Consider the following 18159-nt stretch of genomic DNA (forward strand, 5'->3'; position numbering starts at 1 on the left):
AGTAGAGCAGAAGAAGCTTAGAAAGGAAGTTTTGCGTATGAAGATAGTTGAAACAGAGGAAACAGGAGTCAGAGTCAGACAGAGGGCTTCAGGAAATCAGCAGGGGGTAGCTCCACACGTGACTGAGGACAAAGAGGATGAAGCCCCACCAGGAGAGACGGGCCAACAGAGCACAGGCCCCCCCACTGAGAGAGTCACCACGAGAGGGAAAAGTAAAGAGCCCCCTGGCAATAAATCAAAGAAAAGCAAACAAGCCCCCCAGTCTGATGTAGTTGCATATCAAAGAGCTCTATATCCCCCCATCGCCTGAGCTGGAGCCTATACCAACGTATCCCATGGTAGCCGTAGCTAACCCAACATTTGGAACCATTGATGATACCACAGGCCAACCATATCAACCTACTATCTTAGTGTATAGGCCATGGACCGAAGAAGAGAAAAAAGCAGTGTGTGCTGGTATCCCCCTCATTGAAGAGAATGCTCAAAAGTGGGCTGATGCTATTATGGATGTGCAAAGATCATATCATCTTAATGGGCGTGAACTGCTGAGTGTTTTGAAAATAACATCAGGACACAGACTGGGAAGATACCAGGGCATTTTCAACCCAGACCAAGCCCCTGGCATTCCTAAAAACCCTGATGCTGAACTCCTCCAAGAGTTAGACACAATGTTACAAAGAGCAGTTAACATGTACAAGAAACCACCAGACCTGGATAGAGTGAGACAGTGTAAACAAGAATCCACTGAAAATGCCCAACAATTCCTTGATCGTCTGATTGATACAATGAGACTGTCCAGTGGATTTGAAGACTCGCAGGATGTCAACAGCCCCTTCCAAACCCTCCTGAGATCCACCCTGATGGATGGCATAATGGAGGGGACAGCAAACTTCACCAAAAAACATTTCCCAAATTGGAAAACTGCATCAGTCACCGATCTGATGGGTTGGATCATCCATGCTGAAACTCTGAAAAAGAAAAAGCAAGCACAGACATTCACCGTGTATACTCAACCTCAACTATCAGCTCCAGTGTACTATCAAGACAGACCAGTTAGGGGGAGAGGCCGAGGAAGAGGAAGAGGAAGATCTGCCTCCTACGACGACGCCTGCTACAACTGTGGAAAGAGAGGACATTTTGCCAGGGACTGCAGATCCAAACCAAAACAAAAGAGACCAAAACCTATTGAAGAAGAACTGTATGAAGACTGGCTAGGAGAACACTTGTTTGAGGAGGAACCTGAAAGTCAAAAAGAAGACATCTACAGGTTGCCCCTAAACGGGACAACCACCTTCACTCCAAGCAAACATTTAATAGAATGAGAGAAGAAGATTCTGATCAGTAAAGAAGAACTGTCAGAAATCATCGGCCTCACAGAAGCTTGTAAATTGTTCAAAGACAAAGAAGTAACAATTTACACTGACAGCCAATATGCCCACTCGACTCTACACATTTTTGCAACAATGTGGGCCAGAAGAGGCATGAAAACATCATCAGGAAAACAAGTGCAACACGCTGACCTTCTCACAGAACTGTTAGCAGCTGTACTACTGCCAAGACGACTTGCTGTGTGCAAATGTAAAGCACACACCAAAACCAAAGACATTGTTTCACAAGGAAATGCAAAAGCAGATGAAGCAGCAAAGAAAGCAGCATAAGATAAGATAAGATAAGATAAGAATGCCTTTATTGATCCCACAGTGGGGAAATTTTCATTGTTACAGTAGCAAAGATATAGGTCACACAGGGGCGGCGGCATAATGTGGCCATTAATGTATAACATTGACGGCAAACATTTAGAATCAAACCTATGTAGATATACGCAGCAACATGTGTATATACACATGTGTATACACACCAACCTACATCTACATAAAAAATATGAGGAACACTCATTTCGGCCTGTACATAGTACAGAGGAAAAAAAAATACTCTAAGTGACAGTGCTGCAGTGCTGTAGTGAAATGTAAGGAACAGCATTGGATAAAAATAAAACTAGACTAATAGTAGTGGGGAATGTTGAGTATTGCACGGTATTACAGTAGTGGGGAATATTGGGTATTGCACGATATGAGCTCAGGTGCAGGACTGCACAATTGCACTAATGACCGCCAGTTTGTAGAGACTACACAATGTTCTTGTTAAAGAGTCTGACGGCAGCAGGCAAGAAGGAACGGCGGAATCTCTCCTTTGCACAGCGAGGGTGTAACAGTCTGTCACTGAAGGTGCTGTGGAGTGCTGTTAGGGTGCCCTGGAGAGGGTGGTCCGGGTTGCCCAGCATTGATGACAGCTTGGCCAGCATGTGGAACACAAAAGAAACTGCTCCATGTGAAGGACATTGATAATCAACAAGCTAACACAATACCAACTGAAGTATTAAAAGACATGCAAGAACATGCCCCAGACAAAGAAAAACACTCCTGGACAAAGCTCCATGTCACCAAAAGCCAATATGGACTCTCCCATAGAGACAACAAACCAATTATCCCTAGAAATTTGTTTCAAGCAGTAGCTGTATTGACACATGGGAAAGCCCACGTGTCAACAGGGGGGATGATGGCTATGGCAGAGAGGGCATTCACAGTACCACTAGGATTACATACCTATTTTAAAATTTTTTGTAGGTCATGTATAGTGTGTTGTCGTCATAATGTCCAGGGAAATGTCAGACCAAAAAGAGGGAAGTGCCCTGTAGGGGGTTATCCGTTTGAAGTAGTTCACACGGACTTCATTGAGCTAAGTAAGAGTGGTCAGTATCAGTACTGTTTAGTATTAGTCGATTCTCTTACCAAATGGGTTGAAGTTGTTCCAGCCAAACATGCAAATGCACTCACAGTGGCAAAGGCCATCTGCAAACACATCATTCCAGACCATGGGATCCCTAGGGTCCTGTGGAGTGACAATGGAACGCATTTTGTTAATGATGTTGTAGATCACATGGCCAGTCACCTAGGTATTGTATTAAAACATCACTGTGCATATCACCCAAAAAGTGCAGGTTTGGTAGAAAGAACTAATGCGACAGTAAAGCTAAGATTAAGAAAGACTATGGAAGAAACAGGCAAACCATGGCCAGATTGTTTAGCCTTAGTAAAAACATACATGAGAATCACACCCACCTCCACTGGCATCACACCATTTGAAGCAGTACACGGTAGACCGTTCCACCTCCCACTCTGGGAGGACCAGCCATGCTCAGACACAGTAGGAGAAGCAGACCCACTCACCAAGTGGCTCTGCAACCTGTTCAGAGAAAAAGAAATTGTGAGAACAAATGATCTGCCTGTTGTGTCTGACTCTTCTGTGCAGGAGACGCTGACCCCTGGTGACCTAGTTCTGGTGAAAGTGGTGAAAAGGAAAACCTGGTCGAGCCCACGCTGGGACGGCCCCTTCACAGTCCTACTCACCACCCCTACTGCAATAAAGATCGCTGAGAGAGACACTTGGATTCACCAGAGCCATTGCAAAAAGGTCACCGAACTGAAATAGGGTTAATTGGACTCTTAGGGTCAGTTGAACTCTTGCGCCACACCTACAAACATGGCCTGGCTGTGGCTCTATGGAGCTGTCATCGTCCTTGGACTAGGAACGGTCCACCTCACAAACACTGACACTACACCCAGCATTAAAAAACAGATCTGGGGCCCAGAGACGTCACGACGCCAATGCCCAACATGGCCCAGCACAGTAATGGAAGACCAGCCATACACAGCATGCATCCCACGAGCCAAAGGGGAAGCAACGCTGGATATCCCTTTGAATGGTTTGAGATCACTGTGCACAGAATGTGAAAATATGGGAGGCAACAGATATGTACTAGGGACACGTCTTCTTTGCATTATCTGTTCAACTTGCATTATCCCATTGTCCAAGAGAGCAGTCAGTAGGCTCCTTGTCACCCAAATGTATCATTATAATTTGATAAACCTCAATGATGATGATGATATTAAGGATGATGATGATGCTGATGATGTTCTCATGTGTTCACTGAGATTTTTCTTTAACTTCATGTTTTGTCTATCACCAGACCAAGAAGGTTCTCGCCCTCATGGGAGGGGGGAGGGGGGGAATTTCCTCTACAATATATACGCTACAAATATGGGTAGGGGTTTTCGCCCCATCCTGGTGATGGACCGATTGTTGTGTTTTCATTATGATGTGTTTACCAGAAACCTTTGGATGGTATTCATTGATGTTCTTCGAAATTCACAACAGGGGGAAATGTGAAGTTGCTTTAGAATGCTCTATATATATTTTGTGCATTTCTCAGAAACATTCTTCATTATTCACTGTCTATACATCTTTTGCTGTATCAGTCTAAGGCCCTCCCACCTATGACGCGTACAGGTACTAGATAAAAGCCAGCCGCGGCTGGGAGGGGGTAGGGAAAGAGCAACAGTGGAGCCGAGAACACACGCACTCTGTGTTCCTCCCTTCTCTCTCCCCCCGCTGCAGTGGTATAAAATTGTACATTGTCTCTGCCTGAATTTCTTTTTACATCTGATGACCGGCCACACGAGGTCTACCCACATTTGGACCTCACAGACATACAGCTGAAATAAGGAACAATAAAGTGGGGAGCGAAGAGTATAGAAAGATGGAAGCTAACAATAAAGTGCTTAAAAAGGTGGGGAAAAGAACTAGAAATCCCTCCGGAGAAGTGAGAGATATAAGTCATGAATATAAGAGAAAAAGCACAGCACACGAATGGAAGGAACTCGAATAAAAGGTGGTTGCGAAACCTCACAAGCAAGGAAGACCATGCTACCATACACACAGTCCCAAGAGGGTGATCAGCGGAGCCGTGGGAGCGGATGGACCTCAGCTGGTAAAACTCTTGGGAATCCCTCAGGGAAATCTAAATCAATGATCAAGATGAGCCCGAACATGAGAGACGGGCTCGACAGGATCGTGCAGATTTCCCAACCTGGTTGGAAAGCCGAAGGAGGACATGAAATGCACATGAGAGCATCACCAAATAAGAAAACACATAAATCTCCCAGAAAGATGGGCAGCCCAGGCCCATCTAGGACGAACATAGTGATAAGCGTGCCAAGAATATCACTTTTGTGCCCAGTGTGTGGTCTAAATATATGGGGTGTGTGGCTATTGGCGAAACACTTCGTAGTCAGACATAAGAGATACACGATCGAGTACGCGTGCCAAAAATGTGGTAAAAGGTCCAAAAACTGCCACTCCATCACATGCCATGCCCCGAAATGTATGAACATGCAAAAGGAAGACTTGGGGAATTATAACTTCCAGTGTGACCTTTGTAACAGGAAGTTTACCACATTAATAGGTGTATCACAACTTGAAAGACACACACATCCAGTGCAATGGAACAAAATAAAGCTGGACAGACTCACTACCTAGAGGGCAAAGAATAGAGGAACACAACCTGAAGGAGATGGAGATGGAAAATTCACAACAAATGTATTCCATGGTCACAAGAATGATAGCTCCAATATGTGTAACATCCTAACCAAAGAACATCAATCGGCGGGACAGGCGAGGTTGACAGAGCGACTCCTGTGTGGGGGCATGGCAAGCAATGACCAAGAGAAGCACTGGACTAGGGAAAACCCTATGCTTACAGTGGCTACAACGATCCCGCTGGAATCACCACCAAGCACATGCGTCAAAAGGATCATGGAAGAAGTGGAGAAGAGTGATGATGGAGAGGAAGGCGAGGAGCTCAAGGTCATTGCAAAATGGATCAAGGACGTGAATCAAGAGCCTGACACGATTGAGTCGTACGCGTCAAATCTAATAACTGAACTGGGTGGAGGACTGGTCACACTCAAAAGGCCCCCGAAAACAGGCATGGAAACCAAGCAAGTGAGGAAAGGAGAAAGGAGGAGAAATGCAAAAATGAACAGATTTAGAGAGTATCAAAGACTCTATGAGTCAGACAAGAATAAACTGGCTGATATGATACTCAAAGGAGGAGTGGGAATGGAATGCGAAATACCGATACGCATTGTGGAGGAAACATTCCGGCTCCGATGGGAGAAGACAACTGCATTCACTGGCTTGGGGAGATTCATCTCGGAAAGAGGAGTGGCCAATGAGGTGTTCGGGTTTCCGATCCTGGGAAAGGATGTTAGAGCAAACCTGACCAAGATGGCTAACGGCACAGCACCGGTACCAGACAGGATCAGTAAGAAGGCGTTACTGGACTGGGACCCGAGCGGGAGGCAACTGGCACGGCTCTTCACGACATGGTTGGTGAAAGGAATCATACCAAAAGCCTTTAAGGAATGTAGAACACGACGGATACCCAAATCTACCGACCCTAAAGAGTTATGCACAGTGGGAGGATGGAGACCGGTAACAATTGGTTCAATGGTCTTAAGGCTATTCTCACGAGTCATGACGATGAGGCTTTCGAAAGCATGTCCCATTGACCCTAGGCAAAGGGGGTTCCTGGTAGCATCAGACGGATGTGGAGAGAACCTGATGGTACTGGACGAGATTGTGAGACACTCAAGATCGTGCGAGAACTCATTGGTAGTAGTATTTGTTGACTTTGCAAAGGCTTTTGATTCAATGTCACATGAGCATATCCTGTGTGCTCTAAAACAAAGAAGCATGGACAACCATGTGGTGGAATTGATCAGAAATTCCTATGTGGACTGCGTGACCAGGATAGGTTATGGGAAGGCCAGATCCGAACCTATAATAATGAAGGTTGGAGTCAAGCAAGGTGACCCAATGTACCCACTGCTCTTCAACTTAGCTATGGATCCTCTCATCCATAGCCTCGAGATGGCGGGTTCTGGCATGACTTGGGGTGAACGCAAGCTCACCGCGCTGGCCTTTGCTGATGATTTGATGCTGGTGAGTGACTCGAGGAATGGCATGATACACAATCTGGAGATGCTGGAGGAGTTTTGCCAACTCACGGGATTGCAAATACAAACAAAGAAGTGTCATGGGATTTGGATAAATGAAGGGAGTGTTGAGGAAATAAACCCATGGACATTAGGAGGCACAAGTATCCATATGATACCGGCGGGATCATCGGTGAGGTACCTTGGGATGATGTTCGGTCCTAATGGCATAGCTCCTCCAGACATCCAAGCCGAAGTTCAAGAATTGCTGGAAAGGATAGGAAAACCTCCGCTCAAACCATCACAGAAGGTCACGATGCTGAAACTTTATGCTATTTCAAAGGTCATCTACCGGGCTGACATGGGGAAGGTTTCGGTATTCGAGTTGTGCAGGACAGACAGGATGGTAAGAAGAGCAGTGAAGGAATGGCTCCATCTAGCTGAGTCCACAGCTAATGGATTACTATATTCCAGAAATCGAGATGGGGGACTCGGTTTGATAAATTTGGAAAGTGCCATCCCGTCAACACGGGTCAAGAGAATTTGGCGAATGTGCTCGTCAGAAGACCTGTGGATTCGAACGATAGCACAGAGCATGGTGGACAAACCGGCATGGAAATTATGGTGGAGAAAGGCCGGGGGGCACGAGGGATGTCATCCTGTAATGACCAGGAATGATACTGGAGAGGTACCTGGTGCGAGACCCCTAATCATGCCTGACTGGAGAAGGAGTGAAAATATTGCTTGGAGCGCATTACAAGTCCAAGGAATTGGGGTGGAAATGTTCAGGAATGATAAGATCAGCAACTCATGGATTGCTGTGCCAACGGCGGTGGGATACAGACAAAAGAGTTTCCTGCTGGGTGTGGCACTAAGAGCGGGAGTACTCCCTCCCCGGGAGTTCCTTACGAGAGGGAGGAGCAAGATGGGAGCAACTTGCAGACATTGTGGAACCAGCAAGGAGACGTGTTCACATGTCTTGGGACAGTGTCCCTTTTTAAAGAGCAACAGGATAAGAAGACACCATAAAGTGTGTGAACTCCTGGCCAACGAAGCGGAAAGGTGGGGTTGGCAAGTAACCAGACATTGAGAACGAGGCCCTCAATCCCAACCACAATGAGCAGATCCCGAATAGGTGGCTCAAACATGTGGCTTGAGGAAAGAGGTGCTAATGATGACTGTGCAGCTGGGAGTCCAAGCGAACCCGAACCAGGTGGCTCAAACATGACGACCAGATGTTACAGCCCGCCCGAACATCCCACTCAGGTTGGTAACCTGAAATTTTGAAAATTGGGGGCGACCAGGGTCAAAAGGTGGATGGAACGAATCCATGAGCAAACAATGACATAAAACTAACTCTTAGCCTTAACTTCTCAATCTTTCCTTCTTTCTGTCATTTGGGGTTAACCGAGGCCAAAACTGAAAGCAATGAAGCCATTGTGTGAACAGAGACAGAAAACTAACTCTAAGTCTTAACCTCTTAATCTTTCCTTCTTTCCGTCCTTGCATTGATGATCATCAGACCGGGATGGTACTAGATGCATCTATAACAATGTTAAGGGTGATGGGGGAGGGCACGTACATTTGAGCATGGTGCTGGCAGGGTCTGTCCTCTTCTCTCCCCAAAGCGCCGAGCTGTTAAACAAGACGGATCCGGTAAATGTACGTCGCTGCTTTCCAGCCTCTGAAAGCTAGATGCGAGTTGGGTAGTAGTTTGATCCGGACGAGCAATCGCCCGAGTAAAAATCAGTTAACGGGAATGAAACTTTCCTCTCCTCCAAGGGTAGTCGGCCCCAACTCTGAACAGCAAGAGGTAAGGAGGCTATTCTGACAGGGAGAGCGGGTGAGCAGCGGCCGGGGTGACTCCCATAAAACGCGCAACAGTGGAGTTCTCGTGCGGAGAAGGTGGGCGACGGCTGAATTCCTCCTCAAAGGAGTAAAACAGGGTGACCCGCTTTCACCACTGCTCTTCAACCTGGCTATGGATCCTCTCATCCATGCACTACAGACGGCCGGATCTTGCTTTGTTTGGGGCGACCGCGAGATCGCCACGCTGGCTTTTGTGGATGATCTTGTCATGGTGAGTGGTTCAAAGGAGGGCATGGGGAGGAACATCCAGATTTTGGAAGATTTCTGCCAGCTGACTGGGTTGGAAGTCCAGCCTAGAAAGTGTCACGGATTTCTACTGGCTGCCGTTGGTGTTAACAATTGTGAACCCTGGATATTGTGTGGAAAGCCCATTCATATGGTCCCTCCGGGGGAATCGGTGAGTTATCTGGGTGTCCAGATAGGACCGCTGCGCGGCGTCGTCTCTCCGGATCTTATCCCAGTTATGGAAAAGTGGATTAAGGGGATATCGGAGGCTCCTCTAAAACCCTCACAACGCATGCGGTGAAGAAGTGGTTGCATCTTGCTCCGTCCACATGCAATGCATTACTATATTCACGTGCCTGCGATGGGGGACTGGGCCTCCTTAAGCTTTCCAAACTCATCCCGTCGATACAGGTAAGACGCACCTGGAAAATGATTGTGTCCAAGGACCCTTGGACGAGATCCCTAGCCCGTGAGACTGTGCAAGAATCCGCCTGGAAGGAACTATGGGTCAGAGCGGGAGGAACACCTGATGATGCGCCGGCAATTGGCGCAGGGGAAATCGATCAGGCCGCTGCTGGGAGACCTACAGTCTTCCCCGACTGGAGGCGTGATGAGAGCCTGCTGTGGTCGACACTGCGGGTCCAGGGTGTTGGCGCAAAACTGTTCCGGAGTGACAGGGTTAGTAATTCATGGCTGGCTGATCCCACGGCCGTTTGCTTTCGGCAGAGACACTTTTTGGCGGCACTGGCACTTAGGGCGGGAGTGTACCCCACCCGGGAGTTCCAAGCTCGGGGCAGGGACAAGCAAGGAGCAGCCTGCAGGCGTTGCGCAGCACGGCTTGAGTCGTGTTCCCATATCTTGGGTTAGTGCGCTTATGTTAAGCGTGGCAGGATTCGACGACACAACAAGGTGTGCGAGCTCCTGCCCACTGAGGCAGAACGACACGGATGGAAGGTGACTAGGACGCCCCATTATGAAGATCCGGATGGCAACATACGAATCCCCGACCTAGTCTGTGCGATGGCTTGTGAAATTCTTGGATGTGACCATTCGGTACAAATCGGAGTATGACACTCTTGAACGAGCTGCAGCGGAGAAGGTGGCCTATTACCAACCAGTGACGGCTCGGATTCTGAAAGAAGAAGGCGGTACCTGCATAAAGGTCATGGGCTTCCCTGTTGGAGCCAGGGGGAAATGGCCAACATGCAATTTCATGGTCCTCAAGGCACTAGGGGTCCCCCTGAAAAGGGCGCTGATCTTTACCAAATTGGTGAGTAGGAGGGCCCTCCTCTATTCTTTAGATGTGTTGAGTCACTTCCTATGATCTGGTTTGGTGGGGGAAAGTGAGGTCGGAACGGTTTCGGAACATGGAGCGGCATGGTAAGGGACGTTGTGAGGGGATGGCCGTCAGCGGGACTGTGGAAGGTGAAGGACTTTTGTTCCTTTATGCTGATGTGTGCCATTTGATGGTTCGGATGCTTTATTGGGAATCCTAAGTTTGCGATTCTGACTATCCATATAGAAGGAATGAGACTGGAGGTGCACTAACAGGGCATGGGGAGCGCGCTGATTGCGGTGGTTCCTAGTCGTCGGGGCCGTGGATCTCGAAATGATTACAGTGATGGCCTTCACTAGCAGTGGTGCTCGAATGAAGGTGTATCGGGTTCATGCAGACATGTAAGATGAGTCTTGCCGGCAAGGATAAAACCCGGAACTAGCCAAATGCCTCGTCATCTAAATTTAAAGGAAAGAGTCAGAGGGATGTCACGCCCTGCGCGGGCTCCCGATTCTGGTGCCAAGCGCTCCGGGGGGCCCACCGCGGCGCCCCGGGCGTGACCTGCTCTGGGGACAGTGGCAGGTGGGGAGTTGGACTGGGGCGGTACACCTGTCAAACGGTAACGCAGGTGTCCTAAGGCGAGCTCAGGGAGGACAGAAACCTCCCGCGGAGCAGAAGGGCAAAAGCTCACTTGATCTTGATTTTCAGAATGAGTACAGACCGTGAAAGCGGGGCCTCACGATCCTTCTGACTTTTTGGGTTTCAAGCAGGAGGTGTCAGAAAAGTTACCAAAGGGATAACTGGCTTGTGGTAGCCAGGCGTTCATAGCGACGTCGCTTTTTGATCCTTCGATGTCGGCTCTTCCTATCATTGTGAAGCAGAATTCACCAAACGGTGGATTGTTCACCCACTAATAGGGAACGTGAGCTGGGTTTAGACCGTCGTGAGACAGGTTAGTTTTACCCTACTGATGATGTGTTGCCGCGATAGCAATCCTGCTCAGTAATTGGAAAATGGAAACAATTATAATCCAGAACTACCATTTCTCAATAAAGAAATATTTGATTTCATGACTTTCTCTTTTAAAATGTACGGCACTTTTTTATTTTTGGAAATGCTATCTAATGTACTGTAATAGCGCATATATGAGTGTCCTTTTGATGCAATATAAACCTGTAAACTAAAATGTAAACTAGAAATATACAACTTGTATACAAGTAGTATATAAATGAGTGCATTTACAGTACACCAAGTATAAACCGGTAAACTAAACTATGGACTAGAAGTATACGACTTGTATACTAGTAGTAGATAAATGAGTGTACTTATAGTACACTTAAAGTATAAACCTGTAAACTACACTGAGGACTAGAAGTATACGACTTGTATACTAGTATATTGAATGAGTATACTTTGTAGTATGCAACAAGTACATAGTTCAGAGTACACTCATATACTTATACTTATACTTCTCTTTACTATTTTTTTGTGAGTAACGGCAAAACAAAAAAACTGCAGCTTAAATTATTATCTTACTTTTGGCAGTTTTGCAGGTAGCATTTTAGCACCCTGATGGCTCATTATTAATATGCATATTAGCTAAGCATTAGTAAATACAGAATTCATCATTTAAAAAGCATGCTTCCAACATGAACAATCATTACTATGTAGTTAATGAGCAGTTACATATGGTTTACTCATCATCAAGAAGCTCATCCATAACAAGCTTAATGATTGCATTTTCATACTTTATTATTGACAGATTCAACATTTCTTGATGATGTATTGCATCATCCACCAATCATTCATTTAGGAATTGTTAATGGTTTGTAAGGTTCTTTAGAAAGCGTACGCAAATGATTACAGGACAATTGGTTGAGCTTAACATTGGCACTTTCTAAAAGGTTTGCATGTAAAAATGACATCAGTACTAAAGTGACCCCCCCCCCACCCCCAAATCGACTCTGTCGTGATTTAAGGTCTTTTTTTGTGATTAGATTTATGACAAATTTCCCCGCCCCCTTTTGGGGCGTGGCTTATGTTATGTTTTCGGTCTCAGCGATCTACGTCACGGGAGGGAGGCAAGCATGCTAATATTCCTCGCTTTGTCAGTTCTGTTTTCCAAAAATGTCGACCGATCGCCACCAAAATGCAAATGCACATTACTACCCTTGGCCACTTCAAGCTGTGAAAGTATAAAAGTCTTCTGCACAATAGTTTGGATTTATTGACATAAAACGTAATATCATGATCACCTCCACAAAATCAATAATACCGTGGCGATTGCGCCCCACTTCACAAGCTGAAGCGGACAAGAGCATAAATGCGCACACGAACCCCGACTGGTTATTTTCCGGACATTTAGCGATGCTAAACTTGTCTCAACTACCAGGAGGGAAACGGCAGCTTGCAGCGAGCAGCAGGGCAGGCAGATTGGATCTGTATTTATTTTATTGGATATTTATTTAATGGATCAAGTAAGCAATCAATCAAACTAAGGTCCAGCCTATGTTTTGAAAGCTCATGTTGCTAAATCCGTCAAAGGTAACTCAATCTACGATGGAAAATACGTAGATATGTAATATGTATATGTATCTGATAGCAACCTGTAACAGTTGCAGCAGCTAATAATGTGGCTTTATGGATGTCAGGCTTGTTGTGGACTAACTATATTACTGGAATACTTTTACTGGACCCTTGTCGACGTAATATGATCATTGCTGATGGAATATGAAATTGTGTCGGACATTTGAGCATGACCCGTGGGCCAATGGAACGGCAATGGGTTTTAATGCCTCGCCTGTCCTAACCGTGATCAGCAAAGAAGCAGTGTGCGCTCATCCCAGCATAAAGCTATGTAGCTCTGCTCACTTCCACATTTCCTCATTCTCATATAAATCATCCACGGAGAGGTTAATCCTTTTGATATGTTTTGTGTTTAATATATTTATTGAATTTAAACAAAAAAAAAGGAAAAAAAAAGACCCCCCGGAAAAAAAAACAATACACATACTAAACTCCCTTATCTCTACAGTCACATAAAAGAAGGTAAACAAATCACGAGCACATACGAAAAGATCAATAGTATGTAAACCTGCCAAAATATTCTATAGTCAAACTTACACCTTTGTTGATGGTTGATCATAAAATGACATACAAGGTCCCCAAACCAGATGAAACTCCCGTTCAGAGCCCCCCATCACACATCTTGTTAGGTTATCGTGGAGGAGGACACAAACGCAGAAGGCAAAAATGGTGTGCAATATAAAGTATTTAATACAAAACAAAAGCAAAGAAGGTGCTGGGATAATACTAAACGAACAAAAATGTTGAAGACCCAAATAAACAACAAGGAACAAAACAACTCAACAAACACTAGGACTACACTAGACCTTGACTTTGAACAGTGACAAAAGAGTGCTTAGACAAGACAGGACAGAACAGACAAACCAACAAGGGCTGAAAGAAAGCTGGCAACTAAATACAGACAAGTTAACGATACAACGAGGAACACCTGGACAAGACAGAGGGTAGGAGGAAGTTGGTTGGTTAACACAAGGGACTGGGATGACAAGCACAGGTGGACTCAATAACTTAACGAGAGACAAAGGAACACAATGAAACTAAATGCAAAAACAAAACACGTACCATGACACATCTAATCTTCTCAAGTTTTAAATGAAACAATACATCTCTAATGCAATGTGATACTATAGGAGGAGATGCATCCTTCCAGTTCAGAAGAATTAAGCAGCGTGCTAATAAAGTTGAGAAGGCGATAACTTTCCAACCACCGGCAGGCGACCGCAACCCCTCAGCCATAACCCTAAAAAGCAACTTCAGTGGATTTGGAGTCATTTTAACACCAAATACAATAGAAAGAGTGTCACAAATACTACTCCATTAATGTTGAATCTTGGGGCAAAGCCAAAACATATGTATTAAAGTGGCCTCAGTTAATCTACATTGGTCACAAGAATGGTCACTATGAGGGTAGATACGCGCCAGTTTAGATTTAGGAAGATGTGCTCTGTGCACCACTTTGAACTGGACAAGAGCGTGTCTAGCACTCAGTGAGGATGAATGCATTCTCTTCAACACATCGGACCAGTCTGCCTCACCGATAGTAATTTGAAGCTGCTGCTCCCAAGCTTCTTTAATCTTAGACATCGTAGGGACACCTAGTTGAAAAATCAAACTTAACATCATTGATATTGTCGTTTTCTTTGTCCGATTAAAAGACAGCAAATCATCAATGATAGTATTAGGAGGTTTGTCTGGAAACCCTGTGATGGAGCCAGAAACAAAATGCCTCACCTGAAAATATCGAAAAAAGCTCGAGGCAGGTAAATTACATTTATTAGACAGCTGTTGAAAAGAAGCAAATTTGTCCTCAATAAAGTGGTCTTTAAACGTTTTTAGCCCCCGCTCATGCCACATATTAAATGAAGAATCCTGCATTGAAGGGGGGAAAAAAATATTTGCCGCTATTGGACTCGACAAGCTCATGTGTTGAAGAGAAAAGTCATTTCTGAATTGCAGGTAGATTTTAACAGAGTTATAAACAATAGGGTTGTGGTGTGGCACATTCTGAGATAAAGGAACAGACGCACCAATTATAGCTGGCAAGGGTAAAGAACCACAGGAAAGCCTCTCCATCTCCACCCATTTTGGTCCGGCCCTATTAGCACCATAATGTACCCAAAAAGACAAACAACAAAGATTAGCAGCCCAATAGTAATAACGGAAATTGGGAAGTGCTAGACCGCCATCCTTTTTCGACTTCTGCAGGTGTTCTTTACGTAGACGTGACGTGGTCTTTTACCATTCCAGATGAAAGATGTAATCAAAGAGTCCAGCTTCTTAAAATAAGCACCAGGGATGAAAACAGGGATGGCCTGAAATAAATACAAGTATTTGGGTAAAACCGACATTTTCACAATATTCACCCTCCCAACCAGTGACAGTGGAAGGAGTGACCATCTAGACACATCTTGTTGCACTTTAAGTTGTTGGTCAGTGAAATTACACTTTAAAAGATCGCAATAATTCCTATTTTTTTTAACTGTTATTGTCGCAACTAACTGACAAAAAACATCCTAACAATAATTGTCCTGAGATTGGGCCTTCACACACCACTGGCATTATGTGCAAACAAAACAAGGAATATAATAAAATAAAGTAAAATAAAATAAGGGCGGTACGGTGGTCGACTGGTTAGCACGTCCGCCTCACAGTTCAGAGGTCGTGGGTTCGATCCCGGCTCCGGCCTCCCTGTCTGGAGTTTGCATGCTCTCCCCGTGCCTGCGTGGCTTTCCTCCAGGTACTCCGGTTTCCTCCCACATTCCAAAAACATGCATGGTAAGTTGATTGGACTGTCTAAATTGCCCCTAGGTGTGATTGTGAGTGCGGATGTTTGTCTCTGTGTGCCCTGCGATTGGCTGGCAACCAATTCAAGGTGTCCCCCGCCTACTGCCCAAAGACAGCTGGGATAGGCACCAGCACGCCCACGACCCTTGTGAGGATAAGCGGTATGGATAATGAATGAATTAAAATAAAATAAATCTATATCTTATCTAACAAGGTCCAAGACTGGTCTCCATCGTCTTTCAAAATTAGCAGTCCTTATCTGCAGTTGCGCCGGCAATTGTTCCATTGAGTATATCTGTTTGATTTTTTTGTATCCATTGCGCAACTGTGGGTTGTTCAGGTTTTAACCAGTTGAGTGTTACCATTTTTCTTGCAGTCATTAGGAGGAGATGAATCAAAAAAGTTTGATCATGCGATAAACTATCTGAAAATACATCCAGCATAAACATTCAAGATCCAGGGGATGAGTCACTTCAATAGGTTTTTCCAATATTCCTTTAACGTCTTTCCAAAAAGACGCTGCGCTGTGTTCGAGACTTCCAACACAGCTGTTGTACTGTACTATCCGATTTTTAGAAAACTTTATTAGAGCAAACACATCATTACAAATATGGAGGAGAAAATATCCGGCTTGACTCTGACTAAATCAACGGCACATTTGAATAGTGGACGAGACTAAGCGAGAGGCTGCGATGACGCGCACCGAGTCAGCTCACGTACAGTACAGTGTGTGGAAAAATTAAATCCACTTGCTCTCGTTGGTCGATCTCGCGCTGGGAACCAGTCACCGCCTTTTATGAGTGCCTGCGGGTATGTACAAAGCCTCCGAGTCAACTCATATCTTTGAAACAATTCGTCTTTCTTTAATATAGCTCCCGATATGGCTGTGTTGTTTCATTTTTAATTTGTTGCTTCTGAAAAACCCGCAATGCACTGAGGGCGCGAAAGTTGAAGCGCGAAGTAGCGAGGGATCACTGTACCTGGCAATGAATGCTCCTCCAACGAAACCCAGTACACTTCCGGATCTTGTATGATACGGGCCGCCGTTGCTTTTATTTGGGCAGCCCAATAGTACAGTTTAATATTAGGAAGTCCCAGCCCTCCATGTTGTTTATCCGCCATCAAGATTGTCAGGCGAATTCTTGGTCTCTTGTTCTGCCAAATAAAATTTGATATTGAATTATCTAGTGATCTAAATGCAGACTGGGGTATAAAGATAGGGAGGCTTTGAAACAAAAACAGTAACCTTGAAAGAACATTCATTCTAATACATTCAATTCTTCCCATGAAAGACAGTGGGAGTATATCCCATTTATTGAAGTCAATTTTAATTTCCTTAAACAATTTGTCATAATTTGATGAAAACAACCATGCGATCTTAGGCGTCAGAGTTGCACCCAGATATCTAAATCCCTGTCTAGACTGCCGAAAAGAGACCAGGCTATCTAATTGTGATGGCCACTTCCCCACAAGCATTAACGCTTCAGATTTATTTGTGTTAATGTTGTAACCTGATACCTTACTATACTGATCAAGACTATTGAGCAAGGCAGGCACAGATGTGACAGGGTTCTCCAAAAATAATAAGACATCAGCAAAAAGACACAATTTATGATAGGTATCAGTTTCATCCCTTATTCCCTGTATGTGCGGATTTGATCTAATTGACTCAGCAAGCGGCTCGATGCTAAGAGCAAACAATGACCCTGTCTAGTCCCGCGTCCCAGTAGAAAAATATCAGAGCAGTAGCCATTAACTCTCACCCTTGACTTGGGGTGTTTATAAAAGATTTGGAGCCATTTAATAAATATATCATTGAAGCCCATATATTGTAGAGTCTGTTGCAAAAAATACCAATCAACCCGATCGAACGCTTTCTCAGCGTCCAAACTCAGAAATAATGATGGGTTACTCCTTTTCTGTGCTAATAATTGAAGATTTAAAGCCCTTCTAACATTGTCTACCCATTGTCTACGAGCTATAAAGCCTGTCTGATCAGGTTTCACAAGTTTTCGGATAGAGCACTAAATCCTGTTAGGAATAATGGCGGTAAGTATTTTCATATCAACATACAGGAGGCTGATGCATATAGGATGTGCATAAGGTTGGTCCTTCCCATCTTTATGAATATCACAAATAATCGCTTCAGACCATGACTCACTTGTCCTAAGTACATAATTATACACCTCATGCAAAAGTGATGTCAATTCCTTTTCAAAAGCTTTATAGTACTGTACTCTCGCGAGATGCCGTCAACGCCCGGGGTTTTATTATTTTTGAGTTTTAAAATACTGTCTCTAATCTCTTCTTCCGTAATCGGACATGTTATCTGATCTACCTCCTCCTCAGTCGGTTCATCAAGATTAATTGAATTAGGAAAGTTTCTAGTTTTCTCCTTATCTGGGTGACTTTTTGCTAAATACAATTCCTGGTAAAAAAGAGCCAAATGCATTTGCGATATCTTTAGGCTGAAGCATCATACCTCCAGTATTCGGGCATCTAATCTTACGCAATAGTCTACTTGATTGCTCTTTACGCAGCTGAAATGCCAAGAGACGGCTAGCCCTGTTACTGAATTCGTAA

The sequence above is a fragment of the Filicampus tigris genome, chromosome 18 (assembly GCF_054856515.1).
Source record: "Filicampus tigris isolate MCC_2025a chromosome 18, RoL_Ftig_1.0, whole genome shotgun sequence".
In the NCBI taxonomy this organism is placed as follows: Eukaryota; Metazoa; Chordata; class Actinopteri; order Syngnathiformes; family Syngnathidae; genus Filicampus; species Filicampus tigris.